Consider the following 22288-nt stretch of genomic DNA (forward strand, 5'->3'; position numbering starts at 1 on the left):
CATGGACGCATATTATTTCCAGGTGTTAGCGGGCCATATAAAATGATGTGGCGGGCCAGTCTGGCCTCCGGTTCTTGAGTTTGACACCTGTGCCTTAAAACTTTTATTTTACCAAATGTGAACTGTAATCTTTTGTAAATGCTAGTCACAGATAATTATGACAGGAACATGCTGTTTTTAAGGACCAAGTGCAAAAAATAACTTTGTCAAGATCATCTATAAGGGAAAGGTGCTCTGCTGTTTAAGGATTCTACTGCAAAAACATCAATCAATCATCGTCTTTCTGACAAGAGCCCACTTTTGTTTTTACGGATCGGCAAAAAAAAAACAGAAAACGCAAATCAAATATATTCTGTATGACAGGAGTATTCTGCTGTTTTTAAGGACATACTGCAAAGACCCTGCAAGTGACAGAAGCGCCCTGCTGTTTCTAAAACTCGACAACAAAAAAATGCTAGTTGAAGACCTTTCGCATGACAGAAGTGGCTTCTTGGGATGCACTGATATGAAAATGTCAGATGACGTTTTTGTGACCAAAACTATAAGGGGTACTATTATCACTGTATTGTTGAATGTGGTCAAGAAGTACTTCAACACACGCTGAATTTTTTAAACCACATTTCATTAAAAAAAAAAAAATTGGCAGAAGAAATATTGAATTGAGTGTTTTTTAAAAGCAAAACGGATGGCGTGTTCTTCACTTTCGATTAATGTGACGTAGTAATTTTAATTTTAAACGGAAATACTGACCGTCAGGAGTTTTACCGCGGTTTATCATTAACACTGTTTAACATTACATCCTTATGGAAGCCCACTGCTGTTTTTAAAGGGCACCTACGATGATTTTTTTTTTTTACATTTAAAACCCTTCCTTGTGTTGGATGAAACATGTTTTGGATAAGCGTCGTGTTTCAATTTTGCTCCACAGTCCCTTATTTAACCCTTTTTTTGAGTGTCTGCAAGATGGCTGTTTGTGGAGGCGTTCCCAGATTGTCCCACCCTCTTAAAACGTATCAAATGAATCCTTCAAAAAATGTTTAAGAATGTTGTATTTATATGCCGGTCATATTATTAGTTACAACTGCACACTCGCCGATAGACCAGACTAGCGGCATTAAAAAAGATGCTTTTGTCAGAATGTATGTCACTGCACGTTGTACATTGCTGTAACTATACTTTATTTTTTACATTAATTTTATTAAAATATTGACCTGGTGCATTGCCTCTGAGCTGGTAAAAATTATTCTACATTGTAAATCATGCCTCTCACTAGTATAGTAGAAGGTGATAAGTTGGTCAACTTTGACATTTAACTTAGACCCAGACATTGCAAGAAGGACACAAAAAGAAGGTTATTTTCGACCACTTTTTTTTTTAACCTGCGTGAAGATTATGATTAGGCCCAAAAATTAAAGTTTCTGGATCATCATTTGTCCCAAAGTAGTCTTTGTTGTCTCTCAGGAGTAGGAGTGTTGTTCTAGTAAAAGGAAATAGGAAATAGCAAATGTTGTGATGAGTGTGAAACTATTGCACTGCCGTAAGCTTAAAATGAGCATAATACATAAATATTACATGTTATAATGAATGTGCCTGTTACTAAATTACATATATACTTACAGCGTGTATATAAAACCACGATGGAGGTTTTTGGATGTTTTTTTAGAGCGCTGTATAGGATAGAATAGAGAAAATCCTATTACCTCCATTGTTATGTGAATTGCTAGCTTTTATTTCAGTTCAGTTCAGTTTAGTTCAGTTCAGTTCAGTTTCAGAAATGAGAATGCATACAAAACATGTGTGTGCTTGTCTCACATAATGACTGTGAATGATAGGCAACATTCCAAAAGAAGTGCAGTTTTCTTTTAGGACACACTGCAAAAATGCTAGTCAAATATCCTTTAAATGGTAGGAGTGTTCTTTTTTTAAAGATCTTCCGCAAAACTAGGATTCAAAGATCTTCTGCATGACAGGAGTGCTGTGTTGTTTTTAATCCAGAAAAATACTGGTCTCAGATGCTTTACATTACAGGGAGCATTTGCATTTGTTTTTTAGGAATCTGCTTTTGCAAGTTTTCTTAAATTTTTTGCAACCTGCTGCAAAAGAATCTCAAGTTTCGAGCTAAACTGGCGACTCACTTTGATGCCATTTAAGGGTTGAATTCATCCTGCACACCACCATTTTAAGAGCCCTATTGTAGATGATCTACTTATGACAAACTCAAGCAGGAAGCAGCATAGAAAAACCTCACTGCATTACGCAGGTTGAGATAGATAACTTATCTGAATTAATATACTGTATCTACAAACAACATATTTCACTCGAACCAACACCCTCATTGTCTTGCAAAGATTTCCACCTGGTGTTAACTATTTTCTACTTTTCATTTTGCAAATGAAATATACCGGTAAAGGTTAAATCCAAACAAACCCCACCCTTTTATTAAATATTGGCAACACGAGAAGGCTGATTATTACAACTGGACAATGCATTGACACAATTCAGCATATGAATAGCATTTATTTGCCGATTATACTTGTACTTAAAGCTTGCTGTGACCCCAAGCTTACATGTGAAGGATGTATTCCTGCTTAACATGCCTGGTTATTTGGCATCAATAATTAATTACCTCTGTTAAACCATGACCAATTGTATTTGCAATCCACAAGTTTACGTGAAAATATTGTCTAAACGCCCACAAAATACCACCATTTTAAACAGCCATTTTGAATATGCGTCTTTGGCATTTTTCATACTTTAGGGATCTGATGACATCATGGGGGGAAATTTCTCTGCACTCTGCCCATTGTCAGCAGATCAGTCATATTGGAAATATGCGAAAATGGGAAAAAATTGCTGTCATTCACAAACCCTATGTAAGACAAGAACACTTTTTTCTTTTTAATGCATTCTAACTCAAATTAACGTTAGCAAAAGTCAACTAACAATGGAGTCAACTGGGGTGCCCATAAAGCCCTCTAAATAACCATCCAAAAATACTCCACTTGCATCTTATGACCTGAATATTAACCAAGTATTAGCTATATTGTTATCATAAGCCCTAACTGGGGAAGTAACAGTAGACCGTATAATGATAAACCGCGGTAATATTCCAGACGGTTAGTAATACCGTTTAAATTTTTAACTACAGAAAAACTTTCATTTATTAATACATTTTAGGCAATAGGGCTGGGCGATATGGCCAAAAAAATGTTCACGATTAATTTTATCATATCATCCAATCTCAATTAATATCACAATTTTTTATTCATTTTTTATTAAAGCGGATTGTCCCGTGCAGGATTATACAGAGTACTGCATCCCTACTACAGTATCTTGTAACAAACATTTCCACCATGTTTGATCGAGGTAATATATGCTAACAACTGACAACTGTCATTTTGTTCATATATATAAAATTGTGCTTCCTAGAGGTGCAACGATACAGGTAACCCATGCTACGGTCCGTACTGCTCATGCTCAATATGGCTCCGGAATCTCTGCAAGATTTATATTATGTTGATCATATCGACACTGTGTTCCAAATTATTATGCAAAGTACATTTTACTCAAATGTTCATAAATAAATGATGCAAATGTCAGTCAGTATAATTTTCAAGTCATCAGCCGTTAAGAGTTTAATTCAAATTTCATTGAACAAATCTCGAAATAACAGTATTTGTACAATAAATAAATACAATAAATAACTTAAAGTCCACTGTTCTAAATTATTAAGCAGAACAGTGTTTCAAGACATCATATAGACTGTAAAAAACTCAAAATGGTCACATGTTGAATTTGTAGCATTATAAGACCGTATCAATTAAAACATTTTTGATTGAAATAACTTTTGATGAAACAAGCTGAGTTACATGTTAATATAGGACCCCTTGCCTGATATTACTTTCATAAAAGCCTTGCATCCATTGAACTTGTGAGTTTTTGGACAGTTTCAGCTTTAATTTCTTTGCAGGATGTTAGAATAGCGTCCCAGAGCTGCTGCTTGGATATGAACTGTCTCCTACCCTCATAGATCTTTTGGTTGATGATGCTCCAGAGGTTCTCAATAGGGTTGAGGTCAGGAGATGAAAGTGGCCACACCATCAGTTTCTCTCCCCTTATGCCCATAGCAGCCAGTGACTCAGTGGTGTTCTTTGCAGCATGAGTAGGGGCATTGTCATGAATGAAAAATATTTTTTGTCCGAAGGTACTGTTCTTCTTTTAGTACCATGGAAGAAAGTGGTCAGTCAGAAACTCTACATACTTTGCAGAGGTCATTTTCACACCCTCGGGGATCCTAAAGGGACCTACCAACTCTCTCCCCATGATTCCAGCCCAAAACATGACACGTCAGCCCCTTGCTGCTGTCTCAGCCTTGTTGGGACATTGTGGCCATTCACCAACCATCCGCTGCTCCAGCCATCTGGGCCATCTAGGGTTCTTCATGTATTCCTGAGCCCACTGCAACCGTTTCTCCTTGTGAGCATTGTTTAGGGGTGGCCGATTATTAGCTTTAAGCACACATGCAAACTTCCTGAGGATCATACACCCTAGTAATATATCTTTGCAGCTTTGCAATGGCCTTTTAGCAGCTTCTCTCTTAATTCGATGTAGTTGTCTGGCAGATACTTTGTTTATTTTGCGTTTATCTGCACAAACTCACCTATGCTCTGAATTATTATTATTATTAGCCTTTATTTAACCAGGTAAAATCCCATTGAGATCAAAGATCTCTTTTCCAAGGGAGACCTGGCCAAGAGGGCAGTAGCAAGGTTACATTAAAAACAGTAAACAAATACATAAAACATCACATTTACAACATTAAAACTTGCTCACATGACACATGTGCATACAGACAAGGTAGACGGCAGTCCTTTCACAGAAGCTTTAAACTCATTCAACGTAACTAGGGTTTGAAGTTTAATGTTCGATTGTAGGTTATTCCAAGCCTTCGATGCTGAAAACCTAAATGCTTTCTTGCCCAGTTCAGTTCTTACTTTGGGGACGACAAATTGCAGAACATTCATTGAACGAAGATTGTGACTTCCTTGTTTCTTTGTTAAAAGACAAGACAGATAAGATGGAGTGATACCCAGAATGGTTTTGTAGATGAAAACATACCAATGATTGAGGCGTCGAGCACATAAAGATGTCCAGTTAACCATTGAGTATAACACACAATGGTGAGTAAGGGGAGCGCAGTTGGTGATGAATCTCAGTGCCCCGTGGTACACACTATCCAGCTTGTGGAGACAACCAGCAGTAGCATTCATGTACAACACATCTCCATAGTCAATAACAGGTAAAAAGGTTGTTTCCACCAATTTCTGTTTCACAGTAAAAGAAAAGCAAGACTTGTTTCTATAATAAAATCCCAGTAAAAGTTTCAGTTTTTTTTACAACATACTGAATGTGCTCCTTAAAACTCAAGTGGTCATCAATTAAAAATCCTAAATATTTAAAAGCAGATACTAACATAATTTGTTGCCCATTTCTTGTTAAAATGTTCTCACACAGTGATGATCTTACAGTTTTTGATGTGGTAAAGAGCATACACTTTGTTTTCTCTGCATTTAAAACCAGTTGAAGATAGCAAAGTTGTTCTTGTACTCTGTCAAATGCATGTTGTAGATATTTAAAAGCCTCAGCAAGAGTGGGTGCTGTGCAGTATATGACAGTATCATCAGCATAGAAATGGAAAGTTGAGTTCGGAATATTCTGTCCACGATTATTTATGTAAATAGTGAATAATAAGGGGCCCAACACAGAACCTTGAGGGACACCCTTTTTCACTTGCAGTACGTCCGAGGAGGAACCTTCTATCTGAACAGCCTGAGTTCTACTTGTGAGGTAATTTGCAAACCATCCAACTGCTTGCTGAGAAAAACCAATAGCTGAAAGACGTTTGATTAAAATGACATGATCAACAGTATCAAATACCTTTGAAAAGTCAATAAAGAGGGACAGACAGCACTGCTTCTTGTCAAGAGCTTCAGTTACATCATTTATAAACTTCATAGCAGCAGTAACAGTACTGTGATTTCTACGAAAACCTGACTGAAATGGTGACAGAATAAAATTTGTGTCTAAAAAGTATTTTATCTGTTCACTGATAAGGGATTCAAGCACTTTTGCCAGAACAGAGAGTTTAGAGATCGGTTTGTAATTATTTAGATTACTAGGGTCACCTCCTTTTAATAGGGGGATTACAAGGGCAGATTTCCAATCCAAAGGGATTTCATTTGAAATTAGAGTAAGGTTAAAAATGTGAGTCAGTGGTTCAGCTATAATTTCAGCTGCCAACTTTAAAAAGAGCGGCTCCAACTTATCTGAGCCAGCTGGCTTTCTAGGTTTAAGTTGTTTTAGAGCCCTCGTGACCTCTGTTGTGGTAAAGGGAGTAAAGTTAAAAACCTGGGTATTTTCAACGGTTCTTTCCGGAGTTAGCGGAGCTTCAGTAGAGTTGTCAGAATTGTAGAGAAAACCAGAGGAAATAAAATGATTATTAAAATGACTACCCATTTCTCTTCTGTCACTTACTCTGACACCATCAACAAGTATACTAGGTGGGAGATTGACTGAATTACAGCAGCCGGACAAAGATTTGATGATTTTCCAAAACTTCTTTGGGTGTTTGAGATTTTCGGTTGTTGTGGAGAAATAAAATTCTGATTTGACTTTCCGAAGGAGAGAGGTAAATTGATTTCTTAATTGTCTAAAATTCAACCAATCTGCTTCTAACCCTGACTTGCGTGCCCTGGCCCAAGCAGCATTACGCTCATGCAATAAATCTGACAGGTCCGATGTAAACCACTGATTTTCACGTCCTTTAACCCTACATTTTCTAAAAGGGGCATGTTTGTTCACTATACTCAAGAAGTTTTCGTGAAAATATTTCCCAGTTCAACATTATCAAAAAGAGCAATTCTATCCCAATTAAAAAGATGCAAGTCATGTAAAAAAGCTTGCGTCTCAAATAATTTCATATTACGTTTTTCAACAAGACGAGGCTTGCTTTTAGGAATCCTTGTGTCTCGCACTACTGCAATCACACAATGATCATTCACATCATTAGCAACACATGTCTTTACAGTTCGATGATCACGCATACGTTTTTTTGGAAATATCCAATGTTTTCATACCCTGAGCAAGGTAGTGTACTGTCTTACGCTTTTCAGCAGCAGAGAGATTGTTTTTCTTCCCCATATCGCTTGAAAACTGTGGCCTGCTTAATAATGTGTAAGATCACTTTTAAGTAGTTTTCCTTTGATTGGGCTCACCTGGGAGACTATTTATCACAGGTGTCTGAGACTGATGTCAATGATCTAGAGCAGTGGTTCCCAACCTGTTTGTAAATGCGGACCGGTCAACGCTCGAAAATTTGTTCCACGGACGGGGGAGGGGCGGTTTTTATTTTATTATTTGTCATAAAAAAATACAATCATGTGTGCTTACCGACTGTATCCCTGCAGACTGTATTGATCTATATTGATATATAATGTAGGAACCAGAAATATTAATAACAGAATTATTTAGTAATTTTTTTCTTTTTTTTCTTGTGCGGCCCGGTACCAATCGACCGGTGGTTGGGGACCACTGATCTAGAGAGCCTTGAAACACAATACCATCCATGAGTTTAATGGAAAAACAAACAAAAAAAAGTTTTTTGACTCTTAAATCCAATTTGCATAATAATTTGGAACACAGTGTATTTACTCGCAAAATTTGTAGGTCTTTTGGGTGTTGTAAATCAGGAATAAATAATAATTGTTTCAATATAGTCAACATGTTGTTCCATTATACTGGTACTTTAAAAGGAAGTGGGGGAAAACATAAAACATGCATTTAACCTGAGAATTCTTGTTGGCATTGCTGAATCTTCTTGAAAAACATCATCCATTTGGGAGTGATATTCCAACATCTGTGAAGCATTCTGGAGGACCTTAAAGCAAAAGACAGCATATATAAAACCACCGGCGAACATCATTTTAATTATAAGCCAGTATATAATAACAGGTGGATGGATTTGATTGGCAACACTAATTGGTCCCACGTGTGTGAATGTTGTCTATCTGTGATGAGGTGGTGACTTGTCCAGGGTGTATCCCGCCTTCCGCCCGAATGCAGCTGAGATAGACTCCAGCACCCCCCGCGACCCCGAAAGGGACAAGCAGTAGAAAATGGATGGATGGATGGATGGATTTCTATGGAAAATAATGTGAAGTGGTTCCATGCAAATGAAAGCTCAAGTCGATGCTATTTCCAACGTTGTGATGAATGCACTGCGACTGTTTAACTACAACGTCTACAAAACAGAACGCGCAGTAAAGGGGAACATTATCACAATTTCAGAAGGGTTAAAACCATTAAAAATCAGTTCCCAGTGGCTTATTTTATTTTTCAAAGTTTTTTTCAAAATGTTACCCATCACGCAATATCCCTAAAAAAAAGCTTCAAAGTGCCTGATTTTAACCATCGTTATAAACACCCATCCATTTTCCTGTGACGTCACACAGTGATGCCAACACAAACAAACATGGCGCATAGAACAGCAAGGTATAGCGACATTAGCTCGGATTCAGACTCGGATTTCAGCGGTTTAAGCGATTCAACAGATTACGCATGTATTGAAACGGATGGTTGTAGTGTGGAGGCAGGTAGCGAAAACGAAATTGAAGAATAAACTGAAGCTATTGAGCCATATCGGTTTGAACCGTATGCAAGCGAAAACGACGAAAACGACACGACAGCCAGCGACACGGGAGAAAGCGAGGACGAATTCGGCGATCGCCTTCTAACCAACGATTGGTAAGTGTTTGTTTGGCATTAAAGGAAACCAACAACTATGAACTAGGTTTACAGCATATGAAATACATTTGGCAACAACATGCACTTTGAGAGTGCAGACAGCCCAGTTTTCATCAATTAATATATTCTGTAGACATACCCTCATCCGCTCTCTTTTCCTGAAAGCTGATCTGTCCAGTCCAGTTGGAAATGCATCTGCTTTGAGTGTCAATTCCTAGATATGGTCGAAACTATTTAAAGTGCACTACGTATAATAAACGCAACATTATTAATATTGCTACTACGGATCATTTAAACAAAAACTCGTCAAAACAGCCCAATACTTATAATATGGGCTTTTTAAACATAAGATCATTGTCTCCCAAAACGTTATTAGTTAATGAGGTCATTAGAGACAACAATCTTAACGTCATTGGTCTTAGCGAAACCTGGCTCAAACCAGATGATTTTTTTGCGCTAAATGAGGCATCTCCTTCTAACTATACGAATGCGCATATTGCCCGTCCCCTTAAAAGGGGTGGGGGGGTCGCACTAATATACAATGAAAACTTTAACCTTACCCCTAACCTAAATAATAAATACAAATCGTTTGAGGTGCTTACTATGAGGTCTGTCGCACCGCTGCCTCTCGATATGGCTGTTATCTACCGCCCCCCAGGGCCCTACTCGGACTTTATCAATGAATTCTCAGAGTTCGTTGCTGATCTAGTGACGCACGCAGACAATATAATCATAATGGGGGACTTTAATATCCATATGAATACCCCATCTGACCCTCAGTGCGTGGCGCTCCAGGCTATAATTGATAGCTGTGGTCTTACACAAATAATAAATGAACCTACGCATCGCAACGGTAATACGATAGATCTAGTGCTGGTCAGGGGTGTCACCACCTCCAAAGTTATGGTACTCCCGTATACTAAAGTAATGTCCGATCATTACCTTATAAAATTCGAAGTTCTGACTCATTGTCAACAAACTAATAATAATAATAACTGCTATAGCAGCCGCAACATTAATGCTGCCACAACGATGACTCTTGCTGACCTACTGCCTTCGGTAATTGTGTGAATTATATTTATATAGCGCTTTTCTCTAGTGACCCAAAGCGCTTTACATAGTGAAAACCCAATATCTAAGTTACATTTAAACCAGTGTGGGTGGCACTGGGAGCAGGTGGGTAAAGTGTCTTGCCCAAGGACACAACGGCAGTGACTAGGATGGCGGAAGCGGGGATCGAACCTGCAACCCTCAAGTTCATGGCACGGCCACTTTACCAACCGAGCTATACCGCCCCACTTGGCACCATTCCCAAATTATGTCGGCTCTATTGATAACCTAACTAACAACTTTGACAATGCCCTGCGCAAAACCATTGATAGTATAGCACCGCTAAAACAAAAAAGGGCCCCTAAAAGGCGCACCCCATGGTTTACAGAAGAAACCAGAGCTCATAAATTATCATGTAGAAAGTTGGAACGCAAATGGCGCGCGACCAAGCTTGAGGTTTTCCATCAAGCATGGAGTGATAGTTTAATATCGTATAAACGCATGCTTACCTTAGCTAAAGCTAAATATTACTCAAATCTCATCCGCGTCAACAAAAACGACCCTAAATTTTTGTTTCGTACAGTAGCATCGCTAACCCAACAAGGGACTCCTCCCAACAGCTCCACCCATTCGGCAGATGACTTTATGAATTTCTTTAATAAGAAAATTGAACTCATTAGAAAGGAGATTAAAGACAATGCATCCCAGCTACAACTGGGTTCTATTAACACAGATACAACTGTATCTACGACGGATACTGCAATACAAAATAGTCTCTCTCTTTTTGATGAAATAATATTAGAGGAACTATTACGGCGTGTAAGTGGGATAAAACAAACAACATGTTTACTTGACCCACTTCCTGGGAAACTTATCATGGAGCTTTTTGTATTATTAGGTCCATCAGTGCTAAATATTATAAACTTATCACTTTCCTCTGGCACTGTTCCCCTAGCATTCAAGAAAGCGGTTATTCATCCTCTGCTCAAAAGACCTAACCTTGATCCTGACCTCATGGTAAACTACCGACCGGTGTCCCACCTTCCCTTTATTTCGAAAATCCTCGAAAAAATTGTCGTACAGCAGCTAAATGAACACTTAGTGTCTAACAATCTCTGTGAACCTTTTCAATCCGGTTTCAGGGCAAATCACTCTACGGAGACAGCCCTCGCAAAAATGACTAATGAGCTACTGCTAACGATGGATTCTGATGCGTCATCTATGTTGCTGCTTCTTGATCTTAGCGCTGCTTTCGATACCGTCGATCATAATATTTTATTAGAGCGTATCAAAACACGTATTGGTATGTCAGACTTAGCTTTGTCGTGGTTTAACTCTTATCTTACTGACAGGATGCAATGCGTCTCCCATAATAATGTGACCTCGGACTATGTTAAGGTAACGTGCGGAGTTCCTCAGGGTTCGGTTCTTGGCCCTGCACTCTTCAGTATATACATGCTGCCGCTAGGCGACATCATACGCAAATACGGTGTTCGCTTTCATTGTTATGCTGATGACACCCAACTCTACATGCCCCTAAAGCTGACCAACACGCCGGATTGTAGTCAGCTGGAGGCGTGTCTTAATGAAATTAAACAATGGATGTCCGCTAACTTCTTGCAACTCAACGCCAAGAAAACGGAAATGCTGATTATCGGTCCTGCTAAACACCGACATTTATTTAATAATACCACCTTAACATTTGACAACCAAACAATTACACAAGGCGAATCAGTAAAGAATCTGGGTATTATCTTCGACCCAACTCTCTCGTTTGAATCACACATTAAGAGTGTTACTAAAACGGCCTTCTTTCATCTCTGTAATATCGCTAAAATTCGTTCTATTTTATCCACTAGCGACGCTGAGATCATTATTCATGCGTTCGTTACGTCTCGTCTCGACTACTGTAACGTATTATTTTCGGGTCTCCCTATGTCTAGCATTAAAAGACTACAATTGGTACAAAATGCGGCTGCTAGACTTTTGACAAGAACAAGAAAGTTTGATCATATTACGCCTATACTGGCTCACCTGCACTGGCTTCCTGTGCACTTAAGATGTGACTTTAAGGTTTTACTACTTACGTATAAAATACTACACGGTCTAGCTCCGTCCTATCTTGTCGATTGCATTGTACCATATGTCCCGGCAAGAAATTTGCGTTCAAAGAACTCCGGCTTATTAGTGATTCCCAGAGCCCAAAAAAAGTCTGCGGGCTATAGAGCGTTTTCTATTCGGGCTCCAGTACTATGGAATGCCCTCCCGGTAACAATTAGAGATGCTACCTCAGTAGAAGCATTTAAGTCCCATCTTAAAACTCATTTGTATACTCTAGCCTTTAAATAGCCCCCCTGTTAGACCAGTTGATCTGCCGTTTCTTTTCTTTTCTCCTCTGCTCCCCTCTTCCTTGTGGAGGGGGGGGGCACAGGTCCGGTGGCCATGGATGAAGTGCTGGCTGTCCAGAGTCGGGACCCGGGGTGGACCGCTCGCCTGTGCATCGGCTGGGAACATATCTGCGCTGCTGACCCGTCTCCGCTCGGGATGGTGTCCTGCTGGCCCCACTATGGACTGGACTCTTACTATTATGTTGGATCCACTATGGACTGGACTCTCACAATATTATGTCAGACCCACTCGACATCCATTGCTTTCGGTCTCCCCTAGAGGGGGGGAGGGGGGGGGGTTTCCCACATATGCGGTCCTCTCCAAGGTTTCTCATAGTCATTCACATCGACGTCCCACTGGGGTGAGTTTTTCCTTGCCCTTATGTGGGCTTTGTACCGAGGATGTCGTTGTGGCTTGTGCAGCCCTTTGAGACACTTGTGATTTAGGGCTATATAAATAAACATTGATTGATTGATTGATTGATATCCACACATTCTTGCCATCTCTGTCGTAGCATAGCTTTCGTCGGTAAAGTATGCGGAACAAACGTCCAATTTCTTGCCACTTTCGTATCTTTGGGCCACTGGTGCAACTTGAATCCGTCCCTGTTTGTGTTGTTACACCCTCCGACAACACACCGACGAGGCATGATGTCTCCAAGGTACGGAAAACAGTCGAAAAAACGGAAAATAACAGAGCTGATTTGACTCGGTGTTTGAGAAAATGGCGGATTGCTTCCCGATGTGACTTCACGTTGTGACGTCATCGCTCCAAGAGCGAATAATAGAAAGGCGTTTATCCATCCATCCATCCATCCATTTTCTACCGCTTATTCCCTTTGGGGTCGTTTAATTCGCCAAAATTCACCCATTTAGAGTTCGGAAATCGGTTAAAAAAATATATGGTCTTTTTTCTGCAACATCAAGGTATATATTGACGCTTAGATAGGTCTGGTGATAATGTTCCCCTTTAAGCGGAATGAAAGTAGTAGTGACGTGCTGGTCAGGGGAGGCACCAGGGGGTAAAAGGCTTAACCATGAGATGTTCAAAAGCGAAGTAATAAAATAAAATACATTTTAATATTTCTCTTTCAATCTATGCTTTCTATGTGATTTTGGTGTGATTCCTGTATATTTTGATAATTTTCATTGTCAAAATCGCGGAAATTCTGTGTTTCCAGATCAAAATAATGCGGCAGACGAGAAGCGAAGCAGTCACAGGAAGTGCCTCCATGGCTATACACAAAGTGTATTGAGCGTGTGCTTGTTGCCACAGGGAAAAGGCAGGCCATGAGGCAGCAAGTACCTCTGCCTCAAGGTAGGGGGCGATATATTGTCAACTTGCAGTTTAATGCCTCAACAGTACTCTGACTCGCCACACTGGGAGAAGTGGGGGCGCTCAAACTAGCAGACATGTCTCTCCAGCAGAAGCCAGACTTTTTTTTCCTTCCTTTTTTTAAAAAAACTGTATTTATAACAAAGATGGCATTTTTATTAGAGTAAGCCAGCGTTTGTGGGTGTTTTTTGTCAGATGCAAAAATATGTTTTATTGCTTGGAATGAAATTGAATTAAGTGAATGTGTCTGCCAATACTGAAACACATACACACTTAGTGTGGGAATGTGAGTGTGAATGTTGTCTGTCTATCTGCGTTGGCCCTGCGATGAGGTGGCGACTTGTCCAGGGTGTACCCCGCCTTCCGCCCGAATGCAGCTGAGATAGGCTTCAGCACTGCAACCCCGAAAAGGACAAGTGGTAGAAAATGGATGGATGGATGTCTGCCAATATATATACTGTATCCAAGATTAAATACTTCTCTAAACTGGACTTTAAGACAAAATGAATGTGGTCATACAAAGTACCTTTTCATGGAGGATAGCCATTGCTGCTTCAGATACAAATACAGAAAGGTGGGATACACTCACAATTCTTGATTTATTTTGTTAAAAGCAAATGGGACCAAAAAGTATTTAATAACAACTTTATCAATCTTTTTGGACCCATTTATCATATCATAGTATCATTTAGGGCAGGGCGATATATCGAATATACTCGATATATCGCGGGTTTGTCTCTGTGCGATATAGAAAATGACTATATCGTGATGTTCGAGTATACGTTCTCACGCAGTTGCTTTTAGCTGCGGGCATTACACTACAGGTGTTTCTCACTCTTTCTTGTCTCTCCTTCTCAGAGGCATAAAACAAGCGCACCTTCTTACATACGTCACATACTGTCGCGCGTGCAACGTCATTCGCCCTCGCCCAGCAGAGAGGTAGCGCAATAGGTAACATTAGCTGTGATGCTCGCGGTGCGAGTGGTAATACGAGAGAGAGAAGGTGCGAATCTGGTAACAAATGAAGGAAGAATTAATTCCCAAGAAAAACAGCACGGGGTCCATCATCTGGCGGTGGTTTGGCTTCAAGCGGGAATGTGTTGAACAAACAACAGTAATATGTCAAGTATGCGGCAAAAGCGTTGCTACAAAAAGTAGCATTAGTGCTAATTTGTAGCATCATTTGAAAAGTCACCCGCTAGAGAATGAAGATTGCTTTTTTAGTCCACAGTAACCTACCACATAGCGAAGGACATACACTATTTGATTTCCTATTATGGAGCTAATTTTTATTTGACAGTTATTGAAATATCTTGTGTGACATCATGCACAAAAGTGCACTTTATTTGTTTTAAACTATTGTAGTGGCGTTCTGTCCAAAAAGTACACTTTAATTTAGTGTTGTTTTGATAAGTCATCTTGGTGACATCATGCACAACAGTGCACTAGTAGCTTGTTTTAAAATGTCTCTGACAATCTTGCACTTTCTGTTTTGAAATGACATGAATGTTTGTGCCACTGCTTAATAACTGTTTAATAAATACAGTTTTGGTTAACTGACTTAGTTGTGATTTCCCTCTCTGCATGAAAGTTTAAAATGAGAATATATTAATGCAGTATGAAGAAGAATGTTTTAATGTAGACACATAGAATCATCATACTTCTGTGATTATATGCATTAAGTGTTAATTCAAGGCTAAGGCAAAATATCGATATATATATTGTGTATCATGACATGGCCTAAAAATATCGAGATATGGTAAATGGGTTGTACTTTTATAGCGCTTTTCTACCTTTTTTTAAGGAACGCAAAACGCTTTGACACTATTTCCATATTCACCCATAAACACACAAATTCCCACACTGATGGCGGGAGCTGCCATGCAAGGCGCTAACCAGGACCCATCAGGAGCAAGGGTGAAGTGTCTTGTTCAAGGACACAACAGACGTGACTAAAGTGGTAGAAGGTGGGGATTGAACCAGTAACCCTGAGATTGCTGGCACGGCCACTCTCCCAACTTCGCCACGCCGTCCCCTATTATTAATATTAATAAAAGGCCATATCGCCCAGCCCTAGTATCATTATGATAATGTTTTTATGAAAGCGAATTACGCCCTTCTTTTTCCTGTTATTCTAATGTGCAACCAAAAATAAACAATGATTAGAGCTGCACATGTGAATGTAAGTAAAAAAAAAGAAGAAGAAGAAAACAAAACTCCAAAAGTATGTATGCCTCACCTGGTGTAGAATTCACCGCACGTCACTGGACGCCATAACCACAACTAGGGATGTCCCGATCCAGGTTTTTGCACTTCCGATCCGATACCGATATTGTTTTTGCACTTCCGATCCGATACCGACCGATACCGATACTGACCGATACTGGCCTATCCGAGCATGTATTAAAGTTTAAAGTTATTTAGCCTACTTAGTTGTCAGAATCATGTTGAAAAGGGTTTTAGTACTCTTGATAACAACTAGCCAGCTGAATTAGGGGAGTTTGAATAATACACAATGGTTGGTAACAAGAAACTGACCTGTTTATTCAAGGATAAACACAAAATATACAAAATTATACAAGACAAACAGAAATGGCATCATTGAACTAGGGCTGGGCGATATGGCCTTTGAATAAATCTAAAGTTAAAATATAGGGTAGAAATGCACACATTTGCAGGAAATGTAGTCTGGATTTTCAAAATTTTCTTTCAAGGCTTGCATGTCTACATTAAAACATTCTTCTTCATACTGCATTAATGTATGCTACTTTTAAACTTTCATGCAGAGAAGGAAATCACAACTAAAAAAAATCACTAATTTTTTCATACGGTGTTGATGTGGACATTTTTGCCTCGGCATTTTGATGTTGTGGACGTGTGGCACCGAATGGAGATAAGCGTCTCGACAGACGTTACAATATTTGAACAATGATGACGAAAACTGTTTTCTCTGTTGTGTTTGTGTGTCGAAAATTGTTATGCGCTTATTTTTTTATTTGATTTTGTGCGTGGCATATAATTGCTATGCGCAAAGGACGCTTGAGCAGTGCGCAATTGCACAGGCGCGCACCTTAGAGGGAACGTTGGTCACATGGCTGCGCTAGCATCACAGCTAACGTTAGCCATGCTGCTACCTCTCTGCTCGGGGAGGGCGTATACGTATGTGACGTATGACGTGACAGTATGTGACGTGTGTAAGAAGGTGCGCTTGCTGTCTGTGAGAGGGAGACACAGAAAAGAGTGAGAAGAGCCTGTCGTGTAATGCCAGCAGCTAAAAGCAACTGCGTGAGAATCCACAGACCTGTGGATGTGTTGAAGGTGTGCTGGAAAATGCGGAACGGAAATTAGGGAGCAGCAGAAAAGTGGAATGTATTATTTAAATCGGTGCGTTGGAAAACACGGACCGGAGTTGTTGTTTTTTTAAAACTGGATCTGGATCGGCATTTTCCCATGCCTTGCCGATACGCATTTTTTGGCAAATATCGGCGGCCGATCCGATCCAAATATCGGATCAGGACATCCCTAACCACAACACCAGGGGGAATTCCACAAACCATGTTAAACCCAGATTCCGATCTAACAAAGGTCTAAACTCATTCTCCTTCTATGCCACATCAATATGGAATGCACTCCCAACAGGTGTAAAAGAAAGTGCATCTCTATCCTCCTTCAAAACCGCACTAACACAACACTTCCAGGAAACTTCAACCCTTGACTAACACCCTCCCCCTTCCACATCCCACCTCCCCGGATTGTAAATAACCAAATGTAAATAATCAAATGTATTTCTAATGTATATACTTGTTCTTATGCTATCTGAACTCACTATGTTCTCTGCTCGCAGTACATATCCTACCAAGTCAGTCCTACACTGTTTCAATGCACTCTGCTCTTTCCGGTCTCTCCTTCTCACAGACAGCAAGCACACCTTCTTACACACGTCACATACTGTCACGTCATATGTCACATACGTATACGCCCTCCAAGAGCAGAGAGGTAGCAGCATGGCTAACGTTAGCTGTGATGCTAGCGGTAATACAAGAGAAAGAAGGTGTGAATCTGGTAACAAATGGAGGAATAATTAATTCCCAAGAAAAACAGCGGGGGGTCCATCGTCTGGCGGTGGTTTGGCTTCAATTGGGAATATGTCGAACAGATAACCGTAATTTGTCAAGTGTGGAGCAAAAGCGTTGCTATAAAAAGTAGCATTACTGCTGTAACAAACAGTTCAGGGTGTCCCAAGTTACTGGAGTGTGTTAGGTAAGGAGGAGGAGTTTTGTCCCTCCAGAGTTGTTGCCGTAGGTCTGTGACGTAGGGTGTGTGTGGTTGTGGAAGGAGGTGTGTGATGTTGACAAAGAAGCGGTGGCTACCGAACCTGCTCTAATGTCTCCTGTTTATTATTTTATTAGATAAGTACACTGTATAGGCGAACCCAGGACACTCGGCTACACTGATAATATGTAGCATCATTTGAAAAGTCACCCGCTAGACAAAGAACAGTGCTTACTCCGCACGTCGACATCGTTCGGTGCCACACGTCCACACCATCAAAATGCCGAGGCCAACATTTCCAGATCAACATCGTATGAAAAAAATAGTGATTTCTTCAGTTGTGATTTCCTTCTCTGCCTGAAAGTTTAAAATTAGCATTTCTTAATGCAGTATGAAGAATAATGTTTTAATGTAGACACATAGAATCATCATACTGCTGTGATTATATGCATCAAGTGTTAATTCAAGGCTAAGGCAAAATATCGAGATATACAGTATATCATCTCTGCAGCATCGCGTGGACATCGGGGGCAGTACCTCTGGATTGGCAGACCGGGGTGGTGGTTCCTCTCTTTAAAAAGGGGAACCGAAGGGTGTGTTCTAACTATCGTGGGATCACACTCCTCAGCCTTCCCGGTAAGGTCTATTCAGGTGTACTGGAGAGGAGGCTACGCCGGATAGTCGAACCTCGGATTCAGGAGGAACAGTGTGGTTTTCGTCCTGGTCGTGGAACTGTGGACCAGCTCTATACTCTCGGCAGGGTCCTTGAGGGTGCATGGGAGTTTGCCCAACCAGTCTACATGTGCTTTGTGGACTTGGAGAAGGCATTCGACCGTGTCCCTCGGGAAGTCCTGTGGAGAGTGCTCAGAGAGTATGGGGTTTCGGACTGTCTGATTGTGGCGGTCCGCTCCCTGCATGATCAGTGTCAGAGCTTGGTTCGCATTGCCGGCAGTAAGTCGGACACGTTTCCGGTGAGGGTTGGACTCCGCCAAGGCTGCCCTTTGTCACCGATTCTGTTCATAACTTTTATGGACAGAATTTCTAGGCGCAGTCAAGGCGTTGAGGGGATCCGGTTTGGTGGCTGCAGGATTAGGTCTCTGCTTTTTGCAGATGATTTGGTCCTGATGGCTTCATCTGGCCAGGATCTTCAGCTCTCACTGGATCGGTTCGCAGCTGAGTGTGAAGCGACTGGGATGAGAATCAGCACCTCCAAGTCCGAGTTCATGGTTCTCGCCCGGAAAAGGGTGGAGTGCCATCTCCGGGTTGGGGAGGAGATCTTGCCCCAAGTGGAGGAGTTCAAGTACCTCGGAGTCTTGTTCACGAGTGAGGGAAGAGTGGATCGTGAGATCGACAGGCGGATCGGTGCGGCGTCTTCAGTAATGCGGACGCTGTATCGATCCGTTGTGGTGAAGAAGGAGCTGAGCCGGAAGGCAAAGCTCTCAATTTACCGGTCGATCTACGTTCCCATCCTCACCTATGGTCATGAGCTTTGGGTTATGACCGAAAGGACAAGATCACGGGTACAAGCGGCCGAAATGAGTTTCCTCCGCCGGGTGGCGGGGCTCTCCCTTAGAGATAGGGTGAGAAGCTCTGTCATCCGGGGGGAGCTCAAAGTAAAGCCGCTGCTCCTCCGCATCGAGAGGAGCCAGATGAGGTGGTTCGGGCATCTGGTCAGGATGCCACCCGAGCGCCTCCCTAAGGAGGTGTTTAGGGCATGTCCGACCGGTAGGAGGCCACGAGGAAGACCCAGGACACGTTGGGAAGACTATGTCTCCCCGCTGGCCTGGGAACGCCTCGGGATCCCCCGGGAGGAGCTGGACGAAGTGGCTGGGGAGAGGGAAGTCTGGGCTTCCCTGCTTAGGCTGCTGCCCCCGCGACCCGACCTCGGATAAGCGGAAGAAGATGGATGGATGGATGGACAGTATATCATGTATCGCGATTTGGCCTTAAAATATCGCGATATTAAAAAAATACCATATCGCCCAGCCCTAATACGGTATATATAAAACCACGGGCAAACATTATTCTATTACAAGCCAGTATATAATAACAGTTGGATGGATTTCTATGGGAAAGAATGTGAAGTGCCATCCATCCATTTTCAACCGCTTGTCCCTTTTTTGGGGGGGTCGCCATTTCCAACGTTGTGATGAATGCACTGCGACTGTTTAACTACAACGCCTACAAAACAGAATACGCATTAAGTGGAATAAAAGTACAAATAATAAATACATTAACGAACGAAGGCATCCCCACGCGACCCCGAAAGGGACAAGCGGTAGGAAACAGATGGATGGATGTGAAAAGGCAGAAATGGGATTTAGTGAGCGCTAGCTTGTCGTTCACAGCTGTGTTTACACAGTGCTAGCTAGCCTAGCCTGACCCTGCGCCATTATTACCAGCCGAGCTAACACTTTGGAGACTCCCCACTCCCTCCAGCAACTCGTAACCGACTTGCCCTCGCCAACCTCGGGCTTCTTCTAGTAGATGTCACCCACACGCACCAGAACACATCTCGTTCGCCAACATACCTGCTCTTATAGCAGAGTCCCCGGGTAGGAGGATGGTGGTTGACATACTGCAAGCCAAAAGCTAACAGGTTAGCTCCCCTTCAGGTCGCCTCGGAGAAGGGAATTCCTTTCGATAATTCTCTTATTTTTTCCAAAGTGCGAGTAGCTGGTGGCGATGCTTCGTCCATATCCGACAGTTTTCCGCAAAAAGAAGGTTGTTATGAGTCCCGGGATAAACTTCCAAGGCTTTCGGAGGTGACTTCGACAAAACATCCAAAACTGACCAGAAGCCACTTAGCAGGCAAAATGGTGATTGGCGTGTTGAACCAGCCAATCACAAGAGAGGAGAGCCCACAAGCGCGCGCACACTTGCACATAAGCCCCGCCTACACACTGTAAACAATAGCAACCATAATGCAGTACTATTCTTTTATTTATGGATGTTCAATTTTTTTATTTTTTGAGGGAACTCTCCTGAAGGAATCAATAAAGTACTATCTATCTATCTATCTATCTATCTATCTATCTATCTATCTATCTATCTATCTATCTATCTATCTATCTATCTATCTATCTATCTATCCATCTAAAAAGTTAAAGTTAAAGTACCAATGATTGTCACACACACACTAGGTGTGGCGAGATTATTCTCTGCTTTGACCCATCACCCTTGATCACCCCCTGGGAGGTGAGGGGAGCAGTGGGCAGCAGCGGTGGCCGCGCCCGGGAATCATTTTTGGTGATTTAACCCCCAATTCCAACCCTTGATGCTGAGTGCCAAGCAGGGAGGTAATGGGTCCCATTTTTATAGTCTTTGGTATCCATCTATCTATCTATCTATGTATCTATCTATCTGATAGTATATATTTGTACCATGAATTGATTTACGTGGACCCCGACTTAAACAAGTTGAAAAACTTATTCGGGTGTTACCATTTAGTGGTCAATTGTACGGAATATGTACTGTACTGTGCAATCTACTAATAAAAGTTTCAATCAATCAATCTATCTATCTATCTATCTATCTATCTATCTATCTATCTATCTATCTATCTATCTATCTATCTATCTATCTATCTATCAATCTATCTATCTATCTATCTATCTATCTATCTATCTATCTATCTTAATACATTCCAAAATGCATTTCAAAAACTAAAATGATCCCCTCTGCTTTTTGTAAAGATTCAGCAGGAAAAAAAAGATCCTTTATGTGACAGGAGTACTGCTGCTGTTTTTGTTGTTGTTTTTATTGTTTCCAACAGATGTTGAATATAAAAACATTTCATTCTGTATATGAACTTGTAATTTAATATGGCGGTTGAACGGGATAAAAAACATACTTTAACACTACTTTAATGATATTCAAACTGCATTTACAGTCGTGGTCCAAAGTTTACATACACTTGTCTTATCTTTGTCCATGTGATGTCAGATGAAACACAAATTGAGCTGTTTGGCCACAATACCCAGCAATATGTTTGGGGGAGAAAATGTGAGGCCTTTAATTCCAGGAACACCAATTCATACCGTCAATCATGGTGGCGGTAGTATTATGATTTGGGCCAATGGAACTGATGCTTTAAATGGGATAATGAAAAAGGAGGATTACCTCCAAATTCTTCAGGACAACCTAAAATCATCAGCCTGGAGGTTGGGTCTTGGGCGCAGTCGGGTGTTCCAACAGGACAATGACCCCAAACACACGTCAAAAGTGGTAAAGTAATGGCTAAATCAGGCTAGAATTAAGGTTTTAGAATGGCCTTCCCAAAGTCCTGACTTAAACGTGTGGACAATGCTGAAGAAACAAGTCCATGTCAGAAAACCAACACATTTAGCTGAACTGCACCAATTTTGTCAAGAGGAGTGGTCAAAAATACAACCAGAAGCTTGTGGATGGCTACCAAAAGCGCCTTATTGCAGTGAAACTT

At 41.1% G+C, this 22288-nt stretch overlaps 1 protein-coding gene across 2 annotated transcripts in view; it reads right to left on the reverse strand.

Moving 5' to 3' along the window:
* LOC133609498 (enhancer of polycomb homolog 1-like) overlaps positions 1-20645 on the reverse strand; it is a 62942-nt gene extending 42297 nt beyond the window's left edge. The window contains exons 1-2 of one of the 2 annotated variants that reach the window (XM_061965108.1): positions 20379-20645; positions 7845-7936 (exon numbers count right to left, since the gene is read on the reverse strand). The gene's annotated coding sequence lies outside the window, so the exon portion shown is untranslated. Of the gene's footprint in view, positions 1-7844; positions 8007-20378 lie in introns of those variants that run through there. The other variant, XM_061965109.2, reaches the window with a different exon arrangement.
* Between the last annotated feature and the right edge of the window lie 1643 nt (positions 20646-22288).

The sequence above is a fragment of the Nerophis lumbriciformis genome, linkage group LG07 (assembly GCF_033978685.3).
Source record: "Nerophis lumbriciformis linkage group LG07, RoL_Nlum_v2.1, whole genome shotgun sequence".
In the NCBI taxonomy this organism is placed as follows: domain Eukaryota; kingdom Metazoa; phylum Chordata; class Actinopteri; order Syngnathiformes; family Syngnathidae; genus Nerophis; species Nerophis lumbriciformis.